Genomic DNA, 23,099 nt, shown 5'->3' with positions numbered 1-23,099 from the left:
TGATTTGTGACCTAGGATGTGATCTATTCTGGAGAATGTTCCATGGGCACTAGAGAAGAATGTGTATTCTGTTGCTTTGGGATGGAATGTTCTAAATATGTCTGTGAAGTCCATTTGGTCCAGTGTGTCATTTAAAGTCTTTATTTCCTTGTTGATCTTTTGCTTAGATGATCTGTCCATTTCAGTCATGGGGGTGTTAAAGTCCCCCACTATTATTGTATTGTTGTCAATGTGTTTCTTTGCTTTTGTTACTAATTGGCTTATATAATTGGCTGCTCCCATGTTAAGGCATAGATATTTACAATTGTGAGATCTTCTTGTTGGATAGACCCTTTAAGTAGGACATAGCGTCCTTCTTCATCTCTTATTACAGTCTTTGTTTTAAAATCTAATTTGTCTGATATAAGGATTGCCACCCCAGCTTTCTTTTGGTGTCCATTAGCATGGTAAATGGTTATCCACCCCCTCACTTTCAATGTGGGGGTGCCTTTGGGTCTAAAATGAGTCTCTTGCAGACAGTGTATTGATGGGTCCTGTTTTTTAATCCATTCTGATAGCCTGTCTCTTTTGATTGGGGCATTTAGTCTCAATTGGTAACTATTGAAAGATATGAATTTAGTGCCATTGTATTGCCTGTGAGGTGACTGTTAACTGTATATTGTCTGTGTTCCTTTCTGGTCTATGCTGCTTTTAGGCTCTCTCTTTGCTTAGAGGACCCCTTTCAATATTTCTTGTAGGGCTGGTTTCATGCTTGCAAATTCCTTTAGTTTTTGTTTGTCCTGGAAGCTTTTTAATCGCTCCTTCTATTTTCAATGACAGCCTAGCTGGATATAGTATTCTTGGCTGCATATTTTTCTTGTTTAGTGCTCTGAATGTATCATGCCAGTCTTTTCTGGCCTGCCAGGTCTCTGTGGATAGGTCTGTTGCCAGTCTAATGTTTCTACCATTTTAGGTTATGTACCTCTTCTCCCGAGCTGCTTTCAAGATTTTCTCTTTGTCTCTGAGACTCGTTTTACTATTAGATGTTGAGGTGTTGACCTATTTTTATTGATTTTGAGAGGGGTTCTCTGTACCTTCTGGATTTTGATGCCTGTTTCCTTCCTCACATTAGGGAAGTTCTCTTTTATAATTTGCTCCAATATACCTTCTGCCCCTCTCTCTCTTTCTTCTGGGATCCTAATTATTCTAATGTTGTTTCGTCTTATGGTATCACTTATCTCTCGAATTCTGCCCTCGTGATCCAGTAGTTGTTTATCTCTCTTTTTCTCAGCTTCTTTATTTTCCATCATTTGGTCTTCTATGTCGCTGATTCTCTCTTCTGCCTCATTTATCCTAGCAGTTAGTGCCCCCATTTTTCATTGCACCTCATTAATAGCCTTTTTGATTTCGACTTGGTTAGATTTTAGTTCTTTTATTTCTCCACAAAGGGTTTAATAACTTCCGTGCTTTTGTCAAGCCCAGCTAGTATCTTTAAAATCATGATTCTGAACTCTAGGTCCGACGTCGTACTAATGTCCGTATTGAGTAGGTCCCTGGCAGACGGTACTACCTCTTGTTCTTTTTGTTGAGGTGATTTTTTCCATCTTGTCATTTTGTCCAGAGGAGAATAGATGAATGAGAGAACAAAATGCTAACAGAGTTCCATGGCTCCCACTTCTTTCTGCATCATATCTAACTATTTACATGGCTTCCGAAGCCTTTTGTGATCTGACCCCACTCCACCTATATGGTTTGCTCCCCCTCAGCCCCAGGACAGATGAATCTTAACCCTGCTTTCAATCATCAGCCATGCAGTTTGGGTATGTCTTTGTGGAAATAACCTCCCGGATCTTAACCTTTTCAAAGCATGTCCATCTTTTATCCATGAAACATTCTCTAGTACTTGTAAATCTTCTCCTCCTCTGAATTCAGCGAGACTTGTGATAGGTGTGGTATAATGTTATCCTTCATTCTCTTTTATTTGAGATTTTATCTGCCCACCCCCCACCCCCCACCCCCCCCGGCCACTGCCACACACTGATTCCAAAAGGATTTGCAGGAGTTCCTTAAGTAGATAGCATCTTGTAATATTTGGTCATTGCTTTCTATCTATATTTGTCATCTCCTCTACTCAGTCATTAGCTTTTCTAAGACAGGGACAATACCTCATGCCTCATTTTGAAAGGTAGCCTGAGAAAATGGAGAGGACACAGGGCTAGAAGTTAAAGGACTTGAGTCCAAATACAATTTTGCTACAAATTAACACTGTGACTTTAGGTGAATTACTTGAGCCCTGAGGATCTAAATTATATATAAACTGCAAATAATTACATTTTTCACCGAATGTAAGAGAGCTTTTTCTTTCCATAAAAACAACTTTTCATTCTAAAAAAATAAATTAACAATACAGAAACCCTTAAAGCAAAAATTAAAAATCAGCTGAATTTGCACTACCCTGAGGTAAAGACTATTCACATTTTGGCATTTATCATTTTACATAGATTTCTTTTAGTCCATGGGCACTCAGGGGTAAAGAGATCTGTCTATCTACCTATCAATCATCTGTTTATCTAATAATGGGGAAAATACTGATTTCTTGTCAGCTTTGCCTGCTTAACAATACAAAGTGCATGTATTTGGGGGTGCCTGGCTGGCTTGTTCATTAAGCATCTGACTCTTGGTTTTGGCACAGGTCGCGGGATCGAGCCCTGCATTGGGCTCAGTGCTCAGTGTGGAGTCTGCTTGGGACTCTCTCTCTGCCCCTCCCCCCATGCTTTCTCTCTTTTTCTCTCTAAATTAAATAAATAAATCTTCCTTTTAAAAAAGTGCACATAGGGGAGCCTGGGTGGCTCAGTCGTTAAGCGTCTGCCTTCAGCCTGGGTCATGATCCCATGATCCTGGGATCAAGTCCCGCATCGGGCCCGCATCGGGCTCCCTGCTCAGCAGGAAGCCTGCTTCTCCCTCTCCCACTCCACCTGCTTGTGTTCCCTCTTTCACTGTGTCTCTCTCTGTCAAATAAATAAATAAAATCTTAAAAAAAAAAATTAAAAAGTTCACATATTTTCACCTCTGTTTCACAATTATAACAGTATTGTATGTATATTAAACCATATACCGTCCCTTTTTAAAAACATATTTTAGAGAATGACATCGGAGTAGCTAGACCTTCTGACTGCTGAAATTAGTGCATAATCTCCGGTTTGTCATCTCTGATGAGGTCTTTCTGCCTTTGGTACAGAACTTTCCATGTGACTCTTCGCCTTTCTAATTGAACACTGGTTTGCTGGTTTCAGGTCAGTCAGCTTCTGACTGAGCTGAAACCTCCTTTTCCAGCTCATCACAAATTCCAGCTTTGTCTCCACACAGTCCCTTTGCCAGAACTCCAACATCCAGCAGCCTCTAGCATTCAAAAGTTTTCTTTACTTTTTCTTGTTTTTTTAAAGGTTTGGCCCAACGCTCAGTTGGCAGAAGAACCTGATATAAACTGCTGTGAGGCTACTTACAGTTTTTATGTGATTCATTTGGTGCAGACATTTTTATGTTTCACTTCCATAATGTGAAGGTATTTGACTATGAGTGACCACCCCAAGTCCTTCCTGGCAGTGATACATAATATAGAATATATTTCTCTATTAAGTACCTGATAAATATGAAATATTCTGACTTTCAAAATTCATCTGGTACAGAGGGTTTTGAATAAGAGATTACAGCCCTGTTCTAAATTTATGAGATCTTCAATCCTGGTGACTAAAATTAGCACTTTGTTTTTCTTGTTAGCCTTCATTAAAAAAACAAAAACTAACAATAGACTCTTAACTCTAGAGAACAAACATGGTTACCAGAGAGGATGAGGTGTTGGGGATTAAGGAGGGCGCTTGTCATGGTGAGCACCAGTGATATATGGAATTGTTGAATCACTATTAATATAACACTGTATGTTAGCTAACTGGAATTAAAATAAAAACTTTAAAAAAATAGTAATAATAATAGTGTTAAGCATTATAGCAGTGGTTTTCAAACTTGTATTTTCTTTTTGGGCTTCGGAAAACATCTTCAGATAAAATCTTACCTTGAAAACCAACCCCTTGGCCGAGAAAAAAGTCAAGCCCCTCTTCCTAGAGGGGAACCCAGAGATCCGTCCACTGGGTCCCTCCTCCACTCACTCCAAGGTCACCTCTGCTCTGGTCTTGATAAGGAAAATCTGTGTCCTAAGATAGCCGACCGAGGGGCACCTGGGTGGCTCAGTTGGTTAAGCGACTGCCTTTGGCTCAGGCCATGATCCTGGAGTCCCAGGATTGAGTCCCACATCGAGATTCCTGCTCAGCAGGGAGTCTGCTTCTCCCTCTGACCTTCTTCCCTCTCATGCTCTCTATCTCTCATTCTCTCTCTCTCAAATAAATAAATAAAATCTTAAAAAAAAAAAAAAAAGATGGCCGACTGAGCCAGCAAGGGAGTCTCAGGCCTTGCCCCCAGGACTCTTCCGGGTTCTTCTCCCTGCTCTGCTTCCCGTGGGCGCCAATCTGGGTTCCTCTCCCTGCCCCGCTTTGTGCAGGCACCAAGAGTGCCCAGTATGCGGAAGTAGAAGTGTATAAATTGCACCCTTTGTTTGTGCTCGGGGCTCAGACCTTTGGAGATCACTCTCCTCCGTGTTGAATAAATCTCCTATCCTCTATGATCTCTGGGTGCCGCCTGGTTCTTCCCTCGGGCGATCCTGTGCAGGCTCTGTAACAGTCTGCTGCAGACGGCTGCAGTAAAGGTTGACAGTTGCTCAGGCTCTGAGATACCAAAGAGGGCAGGGCGGCAGCCCTGTGTCCTGGAGAGCACCACTGGCCGGGCAGAAAAGTACCACCATTCCATGGCTGGGAGGGGTTTGTTGTGGTATTTCTGCCATTGTTTTGTTCTGGCTTTCTTTTCTGGTCCGATGAACAAGAGATCACATTTACCAGAGAAGGAGAATTAGATTCCTTGGAAGCTCACGTTATTTCAAGATTGAAGGGCACCTGAGTGGCTCAGTCGTTAAGAGTCTGCATTCGGCTCAGGTCATGATCCCAGAGTCCTGGGATCGAGCCCCACATCAGGCTTCTTGCTCGGCAGGAAGCCTGCTTCTCCCTCTCCCTCTCCCACTCCCGCTGCTTGTGCTCCTGCTCTCGCTGTGTCTCTCTCTGTCAAATAAATAAATAAAATCTTTAAAAAAAAAAAAAGATTGAAGGTATAACAATTCAGGACCACTTGTCTTAAAATTTATTAAACAATCCCTATTTGGGTCACCTATATCATTTTCAATGTTTAGACAAAACCGTAGTGAACATATATCTACATACATTATTGTATATTTGTGTTAGCATATCTTTATGATGAATCCTGAGGGTAGAAGTATTGTGTATGTACTTGAAAACTTTTCTGCATAGTGTTGGATTGTCCTCCAGAAAGATCATACCAATTTATACCCCATGTTACCCTTCAAGTCCCTTCATGTCTTGATTTTCAGTGACTTATTAAATCAGTAAGTTGTTTCACATGCTTCCTTACTGCTTTTAATTTCTGGAATATTTTAATTTTTAAAGTGTCACTGGAATTTAATAAGCACTGAAAAAGGAAGTTCCATCAAAATAGTATTTATTTAGTTGCTGGTATTTAATTAAAATATTTAAGATTTAATTCATCAATATTATTTTAAAAATCTCTGATATATCTCTGACTTTATCTTCCTTATTCTTTTACTCTTGATAAGCAATTTCTAATGAAGGGGTCTCAGAACGGTAATTGTACTTAAAATGGTTATCAAAAATTGCAAAACATGAACTTTCAAAAAAATTGTTGCTAAACTAGTTTTCCTAACTTCTGCAGGTTTTTAAAGTGTTTTTAAGGTGTTTTTAAGATGAACCAGTCTTTTTTTTTCCCCTCTCTTTTTTTTATTATGTGTTTTAAATGCATGCTATCAGGAAAGTGTCTATAAGTGAAATAATAAGGACATATTGTTGAATAAGACATTTTCTTTTTTGAACAAGGCATTTTCTGTAGAGATATTGATGGCTAACATCTTACCAGAGTAATTTAGAGCCAGGAAGGTGCACCTTTGCTACTTTAATTATTAAAGGCTTTTTTTTCTCACAGTGACTGAATTGTAGAATGTACACATTTCAAATTGAATGAAGCTGTAGTTAGTTTGCAGACAGTATAAATCTAACAGGAAGGTGAGAGAAAAAAATGTTGAAATGCAGGAAACTTACAGAAATCAGATCAATAAATAAAAAGGGAGTCTTCTTACAGCCTCCATAATTATGCCTGTGTGAGTGGAGTGATAGATTTTCAGCATTTTCACAGTGAGCTCTTTTTGTGTTCAGTTGCAATTTCAAAACTGACTATGTGCTGCTAAAGAAGATGTGAGAAAATAAACTCCCCTTGTCTTCATAGGACTTAACATCTTTCCATCGAAATACAGGATCAAGGTATATATTAGTATTATTTGGCCAAGTATAATGGTGGGATTCTGGAAGATTCTTCTTCCTAGGACCCATTGTCCAATAAGCCTGACTCACAGGTGGGACAGCAGATCGGGGCACTGAGTGAGTATTTGGAGCATGACCCAAGCTGGTCTTATCTTTGAGGCAGAGTCCAGTCAACATGCTTCTGTCCATCAACATGCTTCCCCAGCCAGCAGGGATACCGTGAGGAAGAAGAAGTCAACTTGGGGTGCTCCTTGCCTCTGGCACCCCAGCCCTATTCCAATAATCTGGCCACTGGAGAGAAAGGTAGGACTGATAGTAATTTTTTGGCTCATGGTTTTCAAAAGTTTCTTACTACAGTTGGAACTATCATGAGATTTGCATGCACGTGTGTGTGTTAACAACTAGGCTGCATGTCTGTCAGCTTACTGAGATTGTATTCTGTTAAAACAAGTAATAAGACATATTGACATCATGAGCCCCCTGATATGATGCACTGAGGACACAGCATCTGGGGTGTTGCCAAAAACAGGTACCTTTATCTGGTCATGAGGGAAAAAAAGAGTCAGATGAACCCAAATTGAGAGACATCTGAAGAAATGGCTAGTTGATATTCTTCCGAAGTGTCAAAAACATGAAAGACAGGGACTGAAGAACTGTTACTGACTAGAAGAGTCTAAGGAGAGGTAACAACTAGGTATCAAAGTGGGATCCCAGATAGGGTCCAGGCACAGAAGAAAGGCATTCATGGAAGAACTGGTGAAATTGGAGTAAGATCTTTAGGTAAGAATACTGTAGCCATATTGGTTTTCTGGTTCTTACCATCCTGCTGTATTTATACAGTATGTTAACATCAGGGGAAGCTGGAATATAATGGGAATTCTGTACTCTTTTTGCTATTCTTCTCTAAGTCCAAAGTTAGTTCCAAAATAAAAAGGTTTTCAAAAACATATTTTTCATAGGAACTGCTTCTAGTTTCCTTCAGACACTTCAAAGGGTTCATTTTTAAATCATCCTAATAAGACTTGACATTTATCCTCAATGAACTTAGCCTTGTTAATGTAAATCAGTTGGCCCAGTATATCATGGTTAGAGCATCGGAGTCAGGAACACAAGGTTTTGAAATTCAGGTCTGCCACCTGCCAGATGTTTGATCTTGAGAAATTACTTAGCTTTGCTGGGTCTCCGTCTTCTCATCTCTAAGTACGGAATGATGATGATGATGTTAATGCTAATACCTGCTTCATGGGAGAGCTGAGAACATTGAGTTAAGTCACATTTAACAAGTACTGAGCACAGTGGCTGGGACATACTAAGTGCTTTATCCTTACTGGCTGTTTCTCCTGGTGTTGTTACTGTTCAAATCTCTGTTCCTTTACTCAGCACTAAAATGTAAATAATGCACCAAGTCTGTTACAAGGATAAAACCAGCTATTGTGTATAAAACAGCTGCTTGGCACACAGTCACTGCCAAATAAGATGTAGTTACTAGTATCATTCATCCAGCCAGCCAGCCATTCTTCTATCCATCCATCCATTCATTCACCTAAAAGCCCATCCAGTACTTGGGGGGAGTCTCCTATGTACTGGAGATTGGCGAGCCTTTAATGTGCAAAGCACGGCTATTAATCTTTGAACAGGCAGAGCGATCATAATAGCATGTGCCTTCTGCATGTATAGCTCATTACAATCCGTGAAAAGCTTTTCCATACATTATTTCCTTACCTACCTCCAGAAGCATTGGCTGCTATTCCTCTCTACTGATGTGGAGGATGAAAATGAGTGTCCAGAGGATATGCTCCATCCTAGCTTACGTGACTCGGCAGGGGGTTGACAAACTTTCTCTGTAAAGGGCTCCCTCCGTGTGGGCCCGGCGGTCTCTGTAGCTGCTATTCTCCCCTGCCCCTGGAGCCCGAAAGCAGCCACAGACGACAGGTAAACAGATGCATGCCACCCTGTTCTGGTAAAGCTTGCCTTAACAGAAACCGGCAGTGCCCAGATTTGTGGACCCTTGCACTCATCCGAGGCAAAACAGTTCCTTAGTTTTAGATTTCTTGACTACAAACCCAGGCGTTGCATGACGTTCTGCCGCAGTGTTTCTGCACAGGTGTTAGGCAGAGGACCTGCAATGTGCAGCTGCAGCTTCGCTTCCCAGAAGTGACCCTCTCGTCCCTCTTTCTGTATCCTGCTTGGTGGTCATCAAGCAATATTTTATTAAACACTCAGCAGAAATCCAGGTTCACTTTGCCTCTCGGTCTTGGTGGCCTTTTTTCCAAAGATGTGAAGGGGAGCTGTTCTTAGGGAGTCCCTGTAACTCTGAGTGACCATTCATTCCTTTTCTAATTGTCACACACCTACTTTTATTTATTTTTTTTTGAAGATTTATTTATTTATTTGAGAGACAGAGTGGGTGCATGCCAGTGGGGGGAGGGGCAGAGGAAGAGAATCTCCAAGCAGACCCCGCTGAGAGGGGTGCCAGACTCTGGGCCCTGATCCCGCCACTCCCAGATCATGACCTGAGCCAAAACCAGGAGTCGGATGCTCGATGGACTGAGCCACCCAGGTGCGCCATATGCCCTCTTTTAGAACATTGCATTCTAGAAATGATTTTTTTGAAGGGAGATCAGCCTAGAAACTGGTTTGTAGTTTCTAAATGTAGCTTTTTGAATTTGAAAATTAAAAAAAAAATCTGAAATGTTCTCAAAAAATATATTTTCCGGCTTTTAATATGGGCCCCTCTCTGACTTGTCATCACTCCTCAAAGATTGCCAACAGTGCTTCCACCATCCCATCTGAAGTCCACTTATTACCCCAGAATGCAATTTATTGTTAAGACTTGGATTTAGGCAGAGAAGCTCGCTGATCTCCCTTGGGATCTCTTCACTTATCTTGGGCTTCATGTTTTCCTCTTCTTTTCAATTTGGAGATCATTTGCCTTGATAGCAAAGGGACAAGAGATAGAGGAATTGAATGATCCGGCTTTCTCCCTAGCTTCTATATTAGCATGATGTCATCTGCGTCAAGCAGTAAGTCAGTTCCATCCTTTTCCTCATCTGACTCTAAACAGGGTCATAACCTAATACCCTGTAGATTTCACCAGTTTTTGTAAGTCATGGCTTACCCTGGACCTTTGACACTGTTTTTACAGATTTGTTTCTTTCTTCCTTGATCATTTGTCTTTCCTTCCACACATCCTGTTACTCATTGGTCTCATTTAATTACAGAACCAAATAAAATTCATGAATTGAATGACAGATGGTGCTGTTTTGCTGAAACATTTGTTAGACCTCTACCTTGACTGTGGTCTTCTGTGGTCTTTTCTATTAGGAGTAGGTTCTTTTGCATTTGGTTGCCTTGTGCAGTCTTGTGGTGGAAGATGACTGAGCTGTCTTTCCAATTTCTACCCTTCAAGCTACATAATGGTTGTTAGTTTCATGTGTGAATACATCATCTTTGCCTTTACTTGTGGCAGGAATATCCCGTTAAGTCTACCTCTGTTCTTTTTATATTAGCTTTTAATAAGGCCATCATGAATGAAAGTACAAAGACGACTCTGGACCACATGGCAATATTCGATAAGTTCTTTATTATTACATTCAGAATACCCTTAATGTTCATTTTTATGCCACTAAACTGAAATAAAAAGTTAAAACGTATTTATTAAAATTTTGTGGGTCCATAAAAAGAGGACTTGGGATACTGAGGAAATCCTGAATCTCTGTTTGCTGCTATGCTGAAGGACTCTTGGCTGAGACAATCAATCCTCTTGACTTTTTCTAAACTTTCAGCTGTTTGCTCCCCAAATGATCCTCTTTCCTCTTCTAGACATACTTGAACTGGACATGACTGCTTACATCCTCAGATTCTTTCATTTTTTTTGCTGAGTTTTTTTTTTATTTTATTTTTTTAATTATGTTATGTTAATCACCATACATTACATCATTAGTTTTTGACGTAGTGTTCCATGATTCATTGCTTGCGTATAACACCCAGTGCTCCATGCAGAATGTGCCCTCTTTAATACCCATCACCAGGCTAACCCATCCCCCCACGCCCCTCCCCTCTAGAACCCTCAGTTTGTTTCCCAGAGTCCATAGTCTCTCATGGTTCATCTCCCCCTCTGATTTCCCCCTCTTCATTTTTCCCCTCCTGCTATCTTCTTTTTTTTTTTTAACATATAATGTATTATTTTTTTCAGAGGTAGGCTGAGTTTTAAAGCCACCAGAGATCTCACTGACAGTGTCTCTGCTTTTCTCATTGCTTTATTTGAATTAAGAGTGGGGTATGTGTGTTGGTTGTGTGGTGGGTGAGGCTCTCCCTCTCACCTCAGATCCTTGCTCCCAGAAAAGGCCCACAGCCCCAGTTAGCCATGTGACAGGAGCCTGTCTGCCTCTGAAGCCTTTCGAGAAATCTCAGGTCACCACAGTGGGACCTTGTCTGCTGCTTGGGGTTGACCGTTGCCATGTCGCACCTACTATTAGCAAGATGGTGCTATATCCTACCTCTGCACTGGTAATTTTTTCCTTCCATGAGAAGACCCTGAAAACATTTATTAGTCCCAGTTTCTGAGGCTGAGTATCTTCCTGGCTCGAATTTGATTCAGCATGATCTTCTACCCAGCAGCCTTTTGAGATTGGTTTTATTTTCTGTTCACATTCTTAACAAAAGCTATCTCCTGTTTTCCTCCATGAACGATCTTCTCCTGTTTCTGGAAACACTTCTCCCTTCTAATCAATTGGGGCACAGAGAACAGTCTCCCACGGTCTGTCACCTGTCACTTTAAAGACACTGACTGGAATATCCCTCGTGGACAACCCTCAGACTCTAGGAAGAAGGTACTTGACTCATTGTATTACCATCAGGGCAATGAAAGGAGCCCCTTGCAGTCCAGACTCAGCTGGTGCTTGACTGATCTGGAGTCGTTTATCAGGGCATCTAAATTCCTACAGGAGCCCTGACATGCAGACTTCCTCTCTGCCACGCTGCTTACATGGTTTCCTTTTTATTCTTCCTTTATCACAGCCTGAGAGTAGGCAGTTTTGTGATTTTTTTTTTAAGATTTATTTATTTATTTGAGAGAGAGACATGGGGGTGGAGGGGCAGAAAGAGAGAGAGAATCTCAAGCAGACTCCCCGCTGAGTGTGGAGCTGGACACGGGGCTTGAGCTCAAGACCCTGAGACCGTGACTTGAGCCTAAATCAATGGTCAGGCGCGTAACTGACTGAGCCCCCCAGGTGCCCCTTGTGATGGCTATCCTTTCCTCTACCTTCCTCTCATTCTTTTCTGTACTTTCTCCTCTTTGCCTCAGTCATTTACACGTTACTCACCAGCCCTGGTTTATACAAAATAATATCAATGCTACCTTTAAAATGACCACATAAGCATTGGCTCTGATCTAACCTGTCCCAGAGCATCTCACTCAGTCCCTCCAGCTGTTCACTGTCCCTCTCGTCTCTTTGTCATCTCTGCTCCTACCTGGGTTTCTGTCTGGGTACCCGTGGTGTCAAATTATCCTGAGTGAAGATCACACATCCTTTCCAGAACTGGTTGTTTGGGAAATTAGTAATTGGTTATGTTTTCAGACAAAGTGTTGCCTAGGAATTGTTTCTATAATTAGTCTGCCTTTGATTTGAAAATTGACTTCTCTGATTTTCGTATTTATCCTCTGGATGCTACTCTCCTGATGGCAAACTGCTGGATTCATCAAAATTCTCTTCCACCTATAGCTGACTTAAGAATGTCAAAGATATCTCCAAAGATCCTGATCCTGAAATCAGCTTTGCCAATCGAGAGGCCAGAAGAGAGATTTATGCGAGTTGTCTAATGATAATTGATATGATATTTTAGGACTTCTTCTGTCTAGGGCTGGTGGTGGGGAGGTCAGGCAAGAAAGATGAAATCATGACCTTTGTGGGTGGTGTGAAATTTGCTCTATGCTGTTCAGATCCCAGCCATTAGTCTGAATTGCCCTTTGATTAATGTCAAATAATTAGTTTCACCATTGGCTCCCACCTCGAAAATGTCTTCAACCATATAAGAAATAAATGATTTTTAATAAGGGTGCTATATTTGTCCTTTGCACAAACAATTTAATACGTGCTCTAAGATTACATTTTCTGGGCACCTGGGTGGTTCAGTCGGTTAAGCGTCTGCCTTCCGCTCAGGTCATGATCCCAGAGTCCTGGGATCGAGCCCTGAGCTGGGCTCCCTGCTCAGTGAGGAGCCTGATTCTCCCTCTCCCTCTCCCCCTCCCCCTGCTCATGCTCTCTCTCTCTGTCACGTGCACGCATGCACTCTCTCAAATAAAATCTTTTAAAACAATAAAACAAAATTATATTTTCTAAGTGACGATAGAGCCAAAATACATATCATATAATTAATGATAGAATTCTAAGAGATGTAACTGTAAAAGAACTTCTGCAGGATCTCTTCCTAAAGGAGGCAGGCAGGAATCTAGCTGGTATTCAAAAAAGTACTGTAATGGAAGTTTTTCCTAAATCATGAGAAATTGGCTCAGCTGTACTAAAGTGCTTCATCTTAGTGAATTCAATAACTTTTCTGGTTGTGTTATTTGTAAAATGACTTTTGCTTATAGATATTCAAATATATACAGTTGGTTATAATCCCAGAGAAAATAAGGGAGGGAGATGGATACCTGAGTCATTAGTGTGGAGAATTATCTCAAACACAATAGATTTTCTTCATGACAAATCACACAAAATCTCCATAGCAACTTCAAATAATTATGCATAAGATTTCAGCATAGTAACAAAACTACACTCAGAAGAACTTGCAAAGACTAGTGATACACAGTGACATGGATGTGTGGGTAGATGGCACAGGGGAAGATTGAAGGGGGCAGTTTTAAGATGTGAAAAATGCACAAAAGACAAAAAAGATTGCCTGCTCTGTGCTTTGGAGAATACTGATTCAGTCACTGCATTGTCTGGAAATTGGAGACTGGGGGTCCCAATATTTATTGATAATAGGAGATCCCAGCTAGAACCACCATTGTTAAAGGAATGTTAGCATTTCTATCATAGTTTTCTCTGGGTTTATCACCACTGTAAGAAAATCTTTCTAGGCAGTATGTTGGCAAACTAGATTGACATAGAAATTGACATAGGTGATTTTATAATTATTTTTTGAATTTATAAAACTTGCTTGAGCTCTTAAATTTTATTTATTTACTTATTTATCTTAAGATTTTATTTATTTATTTGACAGAGAGAGACAGCAAGAGAGGGAACACAAGCAGGGGGAGCTGGAGAAGGACACGCAGGCTCCCTGCCAAGCAGGGAGTCTGCTGCGGGGCTCGATCCCCGGACCCTGGGATCATGGCCTAAGCTGAAGGCAGACGCTTAATGACTGAGCCACCCAGGTGCCCCGAGGTCTTAAATTTTTAAAAAAGCTGTAGAAGCCCTCCAGATATGCAAATAATATCGTTTAGTTACTACAAAACATAACTGAGATGCTTTAATGCAAACATTCCTTGCAATCTAAATAATGATTTTTTGCAAGTGTTAACACACATAGTTTACTCATGCTTGGGTATATTTCCCACCTGAGCCCTCAATATAGCGTTATCTCCTAATTGTTCAGTGTCAGTGATACAGCTTTTGTTAACATCCATTCGTAAAACGTCGCTGCCTTATGTGAAATATATTAGTAGCTTAATTAATCAATTTATATAAGAAAAGAGGTAATTTCTGGAATTATGATATTATGATAATTTCTGGAAACTCCCAGGCCACAACAGAACATTGAAAGATTAGGCAGTGTTGATGGGGAAGAGCAAGAGGGTGTTACATCCTCAGTTTGGTGTGGTACATACTAATGTCACTGACTCTGACTTCATAGGGGCTGCTAGAAGCCAAAAGATAACTTTGGCATAGTTTGTGTGATGGGAATCCTGAGAATGTAGAGCCAGAAACAGACACGTGGTTAGTTAATTTCAACGTAACGGAACAGATACTGAGATATGCTCAGGCTTATATTGGACTATAACCGAAGGCTTGTAACCAAGAATCCTTTAGAGGAGACCTGATGCAGCTTAAAGGGAAAAAGTGTCACCAGGGTCGAGAAAGGAAAGGACAGCATGCCACACCACGGAAATGGTATGAGCAAAAGTCCAGAGGTGTGAACTAATGCAGTGTGTCCAGTGAGGTAACAACTACCACTTTGGTGTTATTGGAGCTTAAGGCCAGGGTGGAGGGAAGTGGGCTTGGATCTGGAGGAGGGATACTATTCGAGTCAGGGCTTTTATGACATGCAAATGACTAAGTACAGTGTCTTAAAAAGATAGGAACTCTTGAAGTACTGATGTGTTTTGAGCAAGCTAGTGACAGGACCCAATTTGCATTTTAGACAGATGCCCAACTCCTTTCTGGAGAGTGGAATGAAGCGGGGGGGCAAGACTAAAATTAAGAAGATGGATCAAGAGGTCATTTTCAAAGCACAGACTTTTCCAGTGATTGAACCACTTTGTCTCAAATATCAGGGAGCAAGGACAAGCTGAGGGCCCATTTATGCCCTCTCTAACTATGAAGATCTTTACTTAAACTCATTATTTTGAAGGTGACTTTAGCTATGTCCTGTTAACATTAAAATGTTAGTAATTGGTTTAATATTGTGTTATAAAAACTATTTTCATTTTTAGAATAGATTTAGTCCATTTCTCTGCTTTGAAGCACAATATCTAAGTGATTATGGACACTTAAGAGTTTCTTTCATTTTAAAGGCTATAAGAAAAATGTATTTTCAGTGTGTGTGTATGTGTGAATATGGCCCAACTATTAGGAATTAAGTGTTGGGTGACTATAGTTTTGGAAGACTAGACAAGACATAGTACAATATCCAGGGGTGGAAAAGCATGTACTCAGCTTTTTTCATCTCTCTGTCGAACATTTTTTTAAATATGGAATGCTTCACGAATTTATGTGTTATCCGAATGCAGGGGCCACGTGAATCTTCTCTGCATCATTCTAATTTTAGTGTATGTGCTGCTGAAGTGAGCACTCTGTCAAACATTTCTGAGGGCTTACTAGGTGACAGGAACTGTTCTGAGCAAGAATAAAGCAGTCACGGGCAAAGCAGACAGGAACCTTGCCCTTACAGAAATTTCAATCTAGCAAATATGTCCCATAATACCATTTATGCGGGTCTTGCTTTTCAGATTGATCAAGACTCTCAGTTCCTTGGCATTTCCCAGCTGCCCACCAATTGTCCTTGAATAGAGTGAGAAGAAATGTTAACAAGGAACATAGATTTCCGGACTCCCTAGAAAATAGCATAAAGCTCTCCCCACCTCTTTCACTTTAATGCAAATACTAACTTTATGCTATCTCCTCTTATCCCTAAGCCCTAATTTAAAAAGTATAATAGATTCTAACTTCAGTCATAAAATTTTAGATAATTCTCGAGAAGTATAAATATTGAGCTTTGACTCCTGGATGAATGACTTTCTAGTTTGTGGGAAAAAGGGCTTTCTCCAAATTTCAACAGAAGTAATTAAATTCCCAAATGTGCAATAATGTCTTGATCTGGTGGTACGGCCCTGCGATGTCCTCACCTGCATCCTTTCCTTTAGTTCCCCATCAGCTATATGATCCTTTGACATTGGGAGTTCAGTGCATTGGCCAGAAAATCAGAGCTCTGTCTTCGCATTCATGCCACCTGGCTTTCCCATATTCCTTTGACAGCTCCAGGCAAGGACAGCAGAGCTGCAGGGAAAGCGGTAAAAATGGTGATGAAATACTTTGTTCCTTCCTTATGTAGTCAGTATTTACCTTATATTGTTAACTCTGCACACATAGGGATAGAATACCGCATCATCCAGTTTTTTAAAATAGTTGGTCCCTGGGGCGCCTTAGTGGCTCAGTCAGTTAAGCATCTGCTTTCAGCTCCGGTCTTGATCGCTGGGTCCTGGACCGAGTCCTACATCAGGCTCCCCGCTCAGCAGGGAATCTGCTTCTCCCTCTCCCTGCCGCTCCCCCTGCTTGTGCTCTCTCTCCCTCTCTCTGTCAATTAAATAAATAAAATCTTAAAAAAAAAAAAAGTTGTTCCCTAGCACCATGAGAGGTGGCTAATAAAAATATAATGTACCCGTCCGAGATGGGATTTGAGATACAAAAACATTGCTCCTTCAAATGTGAAAAACAGACTCGTGGCTTTTACCATGGTATTTTGCTCAAAGATCGAATTCAAAGAATATAGATCTTTTTTAAAGAGAAAATGCAAGTATGTGGCCACAAAATGAATATACTCTCTGCAATGTTTGTGGAAATTCTCTGCTTTGCTGGGTTGGATTTAAGAAACCTTGGAAACTCTGGACTCCAAGGTGTCCTGATTTGTTTTCAGGTGTGTGGGTATTGTAAGAAATGGATTGAAGAGAAGTCAAGGTCAGAAGAAAAAAAAAAAAAACAAGTTTTGGTAATAAGTAATCACAGGACGGTAAAATCTTTTGACTCAAAATACAACTCAGAATGCAAACCCCAATCTGCTATCTCTGTGAGAAAAGCAAATATTTCCAGCTGTATCTAAACATCTTGAAAGCAAAAATTCAAGGAAAGAATTGCCTCTTGTATGTGATATTAACATCTCCCATCTTGAGAAGTTCTATCTGTTAATATGAATCATAAGATGATTTGTGAGTAGATAGATGCAGAACTTTTTATTCACATCTCCATACATTTTATTTGCATATAAAGTGGCATATTTGTACTCAACAATAACTAGCCCTGGAGGAGTGATATTTAATAGGAGAATATAATTATCCCATCAGGCCATAAACATTTTCTTTAGGGCAATGACTACAGTTAAGATAGCTTCATAATGACTCTTGTAAAGTACCACACTCTTACCAAGTGAGCTCAAGAAAAAATTTAAGCTACAAAAATATTATGATTTCATTTGAATAAAATATCTGTTTTCACTTATCCACAGTTTTAGGAGTGATACACATAAAGGTCAATGAGCTATTAAATGTTTAATTTTGATTCTGTGTGAAGACCTCAAGCAATTATTTTAAGTACAAATATTAAGAACTGCAAATATTTTATTGTATACCATGTTAACCACCCAAAATTGTTTTATTCTTCATCTCAGATAATGACATTATTATAGAAGCTAGATAGAATATATGTAGTTAATACTTCTGGTCATTAAAAGTGACCTCTTCAGGATGTCTGATTGTATGCCTTGCATTCATTGGTGCTCTTTAGACCAAGCATTGTTTTCTAAGCTTTTAGGATGTGTCGCCTGGATAGCTATAATGTCTCAATATTTTAAAAGTTATATATATAGTCCTGCACACAAACTAAAAAACTAGAAGCTAACTGATTTGTCCGCCCTTCTAATGTTGGTAGAGGTATCCTGTTAGGAATCAGCAGGCTTGCACCATCACATTGCTTTTAGCATTAATAAAGCCAGGTGACGATTCAGTTATCTTCCATAGAACTTTCTTGTCTATTAGTTGATGCATCAGACCAACTGCTGAGAATTCCCTAGGCCCGAACTGCTGGAGAGTTTGTTCCTTACCCCAACCTGATGTGTAATGATGACATCAAGGGGGCCCCAGTGCTTGGGTAGGGAAGGGAGTCGGAACGGGTAATGAAGGAGCCTGAGATTAAGTGTTACATACTGAGCATAAGGAAGAATTGAGAAGTCAGTGAGATGTGAGAACAGTCAGAGCAAATGCCTGGATATTACCGTGTCTGGCCAACTTTCAGAGCGACTGTGTTCACAAGTCCAGGGATTGATGTGGGATACCTGGACTAGAGTGTCTGTAAGTTGCCTTCCAGCCTTAAAGACTGTGGGAATGTCTCCTCCCTTAGGATATTAGGCAATATTCCAGTTTGTTCCTTCTGCAACTGCCTCATACTGAATTTGTTGACTGGAGTACCTAAGTCGCGCTTCGTATTTGTAGGCTGATTTTACAAGGTCTCAGTACTACAGCTCTTGGATATTTGTCATATCAAAATTCAGTTCCCTTGAGTTTGTGAATAACTGCCTTCAAAGTCCACCCGGAACCTTGGCTCAGTCTTGAGCTTCCAACAAGACAAGCTTGTTTGCTTGGCCAAAAGCTGCGGAGTCACAAGACTTTAAATATTAAATATTTCTTTTTTTGGCTTCTATTTTGCCAACATCTGGACAATGGATATGGAGACCGTTTCTCAGCCTATGTTCTTCTGGAAATCCCATATGTATTGACAAAGGGAAATTAATTTGGCTAGTATAAAAATGGCCTCATTTTGGCCCCCAAGCCTGTGGGATTTCTGACCGGAGTCTTCCACGTCAGACATCTTCCTGAGTTGGGGCAATCCACGTAAATCACTGATGGGCCCACCAGATCAGATCACGGTCTGAATGTGAACACTTTCTTCCCTTTGTGTGAGTAGAGAGCAGCCAGTCTCATCATTCTACGCTCAGCCACTCAGCTGCCCCAACGTGGTGAGGCAGGCCCTGCCACTACCAAGCTATCAGCAGCGTCCCTGCGAAGGCTGGGACAAGAGCTACTGCCCTTGCGCCAGCCATCAGCACGCACTTAGGTGTGCCCTCACCTTCCTCCTCTTCCTAGACCCCTGCCCAACACACTCTTGACACAGGTTTGGTGTTTTAGTCTGTTCCTCGTAACTTATGCCATACTGGGTCTGGGACAGCTCTTGGGAGCAGTGGTGCCTCATTCATTCATTGACTAGCCCATGTATTCATTCAAGATATATTCACTGAGCACCTAATACAGGTCAGGCCCAGTGTTAGATGCTAGGGAGAAGGCAGGGACAGAGCAGACAAAACTCCCTGCCATCATGGACTTGCCATCCTCGTGGGGAAGATAGATCATAAAGAAAACAAATAAGCAAAAAGTATAGAAAATGATGAGCTCTCTGAGGAAATAAAAGCAGGGAGCAGATTGAGTGTTGAGCTTGTGACTTTAAGTAAGGTGTTTGGGGAAGACTCTCCTTTGAGAAAAGATCTGAAAGAGGGAATGCAAGAGAAGACAGAGGCTTCACGAAGCATGTCATACTTTACTCCACTTTATTCCATGGGGTCCCAGGAAGCCTTGAAGGGTTTGAGCAAGAGAATGAGCTGATGTGACTTGCATTTTGATGGTGTCACTCTGGCTGTTCTGCAGGGCAAGGGCAGAGGCAGGGAGACCTATTTGGAGGCTGATGCAGTCATCCAGGTAGATGGGGATGGAGGTGGGGGGTGGAAGCAGGCAGGGAAGGGAGCAGCAGAGTTCTGCCTGTATTTCAAAGAGGAATGTTCTTTGTGTTCTTCATGGATTTGGTGTGTGGTGGAGAGAAGGGAAGAGTCAAAGAAGATGCCAGGTTTGGCCCCAGAGTTGGATAGCCAAGGATAGCCATGCATGTCTGAAGGGGAGGAGACCAAAGGGGAGCAGGTGATGGGGAGGCAGCTCCAGGTGAGGAGCACTAAGTCCCCTCTGCACTTCTTCTATGAAACAAGGAAATCATCTTAGACACAGGGGGTAGGGGGGATGATATCCTTAAAACAACTTTATAATGGGTTCACATTCACTTAATAATGCCCGACTCTTAAGCACTGTACATTTTTTCATTCAACCTTCACAAAAGTGTGATGACTATTATTATTTATAATAATAATTGCTATATACTTAATGACTGTTATAATTATATAATTGTCACATTATTATAATAATTACACTTGTCATTATAGAGTAGATGACTTTCGTGTCATTATAACTACTACCGCTATTTACAGATGAAAAAAAATTAAGGCTCAAAGAAGGTAAATTGATTGCATAAAGTTCCTCAGCTTATGAACACCAAGTTTTAAACTTGGGTCTGTCTCATTCCAAAGTTGGGTTTTTTAAATGACTAAATGAGCCACATGGGCAGCAACCTACAAAGGTGATGCAAGAGATTTTTGTTTTTGCTTTTTCCTGAAGCTATTAACCACTTTGTTTCTGTTGCCCATGAAGCTGTGAATTCAGCTTTTATTCATTCAGTCCTCAGCTACAAAGTAATCATCTCCCATACAGCAAGCTCCTGCTGGTCCTGGGGATACATATTGTGCAAATATGCCCCCTGCCTTCTTACAGCTTTTATATCTGTAAAAACAGATATAAAATTATGACTGTGATAAACAGTTCAAAGGAAAGGTCCAGGGCATGGTGAGGGCATTTAATAAAGAATGTGACCTAGTCTGGGGATGGAATGATGATTTAGCTGAGCTGATACAAGTAGGAGCTATCCAGGCAGATGGGGGTGGGGAGGGAAAGTGTTTCAGACAGAGAGAACAGGTGCAAAGGCCCTGTGGCAGGAAGAAACATTGCACATCCTGCATCTTATCCTAGGAACTTCAAGAAGGTCTGTGTCACAGGGGCTCAGGAGCCAGGGGGGGGGCACAAAACAAAAGCTGGAGGTCTCCACAGGCCAATCAGACACAGAACTCTGAGTGGCTTGACGACATAATTTATCATCCAAACTGCCATACTTTTGAGTGCACTAAAATGCTAAATGGGATAGTTTGTTGGCACTACATGTGTGAACTGGGTCTGTCCTGACCAACCTGGAATGATAATCCTACTGCTTATGGGCCAGTTTAAGAATTTAGTCCTTATTCTAAGAATTGATGGGAAGCCAGTAATAGGTTTGGCAAAGAGGGGAGAGTTGGCACAATCAGGTTTGCATTTTTAAAGGATCACCCCGAATTTAGTGAACTGTACTGACCAACATCTATTTTCTGGATGTTGTGTATATGGTTACATAAAAAGTTATCATTGCGAAAGCTAAATGAAGGGTGCAAGGAACTCTCTGTTCTAATTTTGCACTTGTGAGTTTTAATTTATTTCAAAATGTAAAAAAAAATTAGGCTTACTCTGGTTGCTGAGAAGATAAGAGGTAGGCCAGTTGGAAACACAGAATTCAGAGGGGAGGCTAGTTCTGTAGACCATGCAAGAGTTGAGGGCAAAATAGGATGATGGCACTGGAAAGAAGTGAACTGATTCAAGAGATACTTAAAATGCAGACAGCAGGTTACTCTGAGAACTTCTCATCTCTCTATGGTCACTGAGATTTCTACCAGGAGAAATACCTGAAGAAGAGCAGGCAGGGGGCATTGGGGCTGTTCTTATTCTTCTTCCCTCTTTTTTTTTTTTTTAAAGATTATTTGAGAGAGAGAGAGGGAGGGAGAGAAAGAATGAGAGAGCACAAGTGGGGGAAGGGAGAAGCAGACTCCCCCTGAACAAGGAGCCTGATGCGGGACTCGATCCCGGGACTCCAGGATCATGACCTGAGCTGAAGGCAGCCGCTTAACTAACTGAGCCACCCAGGCACCCCCGGGCTGCCCTTCTAACAACCATTTCCCTCTTGGTCTTCCAAGGGCAGTCAAAATACTGCCAGGAAAAGCAAATTCATTCATCACACTATGATCTCTTCACTTATTTCTAGGGAAACAAACAAACTAGGGAAACAAACATCTCCTCAAACCAAAGCCACAGAACGGTGATAACAGGGTTTGAATTTACCACATACAAGTAATTAAAAGATACCCTTTCCCTTTTTTGTGGATAGAGAGAAAGCAGGGGAAAGGAAAGAGTTGATAGGAAATTTTTAGACTAAGGAATGAGAGGTAGAGAAGGAAATGTGCTCAAACTGCTTTTGAAAAAATAATGTGCTTGAGAGTTATTTTGGGAAGAGCATATTTTATACTACTCAGAATAGGAGAAAGCCACCAGTCCCGAAAAACATCTAACAAGAAATATTTTGGTATTTACTTATTTTTTATTTGCTTACACATTTTTGGTGATTTTCTAAACTTTAGCTCTTCTTTGTTACGTGTCTTCTATTTCTCCTCAGTCCTTTCCAGCTGGGCAGGAGGTTACAGTCTTGATAACATGAATCACCTTTGCCAGATATTGAACTTCATTCATTAACCATCATCAGGAGATTGTTGTCTGCGTTGTTTTTTTACAGTATGAAGGTGGCAGGCGTCAGGAAGAGGAAGAAGTGTCTTTGCGTTTAGCAATCTCTGGGCCTGTATTTCTCATGATCAAGAGAATACAAATTGCATACAGCATATGCATTGTCCTCGTGGTAGTGCTGGGCATTTGGGAATGTGGGGAAGTGATTGATATTGGCGCAGTATGGTGGTAACATTGTTCTTCAAAGTTTCCAAGAACTACTCCCGCCCCAAACCAGGAAATGCAGATTTTGTGTTTTGTCACACTAGGTAGATTAATAAAATAAATGGATGGGGATTTAGATATTGGGATGATTTCTAAACAGTATTCTCCAAATAAAACTTTATGTAAGAATGGACCCCTGCTTATCCAATAGTTATAGCCTAGAAGGCTCTTGTTTGAAACTTGGAATGGATTTCTTTCAGCTTTATTGAGGCATAATTGGCAAATACAAATTATGTGTGTGTCTGTGTGTATGTACACTAGAGATCTACCTTCCCAACAAATTTCAAGGAAATCTTGCCATTTGGAACAGCATGGATGGACTGGAAGATATAATGCTAAGTAAAATAAGCCAGACACAAGGGCTTGGTCAGTTAAGTGTCTGACTCTTGATTTTGGCTCCGGTCATGATCTCAGGGTTGTGCGATCAAGCCCTATGTCTGGCTCTGCGCTGGGCGTCAAGCCTGTTTAAGATTCTCTCTCTCCATCTCCCTTTGCCACTCACCTCT

At 41.0% G+C, this 23,099-nt stretch overlaps 1 protein-coding gene and 1 non-coding gene across 2 annotated transcripts in view; one reads left to right on the top strand and one right to left on the bottom strand.

Annotated features, from left to right (window-relative positions):
* The window catches only part of NCKAP5 (NCK associated protein 5), an 878,246-nt gene that overhangs the window by 199,611 nt on the left and 655,536 nt on the right, over positions 1-23,099 (top strand).
* On the bottom strand, positions 15,337-15,443 carry LOC113921134. Its single transcript, XR_003519537.1, has one exon. It is a non-coding gene; the product is annotated as a U6 spliceosomal RNA (small nuclear RNA).

The sequence above is a fragment of the Zalophus californianus genome, chromosome 3 (assembly GCF_009762305.2).
Source record: "Zalophus californianus isolate mZalCal1 chromosome 3, mZalCal1.pri.v2, whole genome shotgun sequence".
NCBI lineage: Eukaryota > Metazoa > Chordata > Mammalia > Carnivora > Otariidae > Zalophus > Zalophus californianus.
The sequence above is the reverse complement of the archived record's forward strand: the minus strand, read 5'-3'. Positions and strand labels throughout refer to the sequence as shown.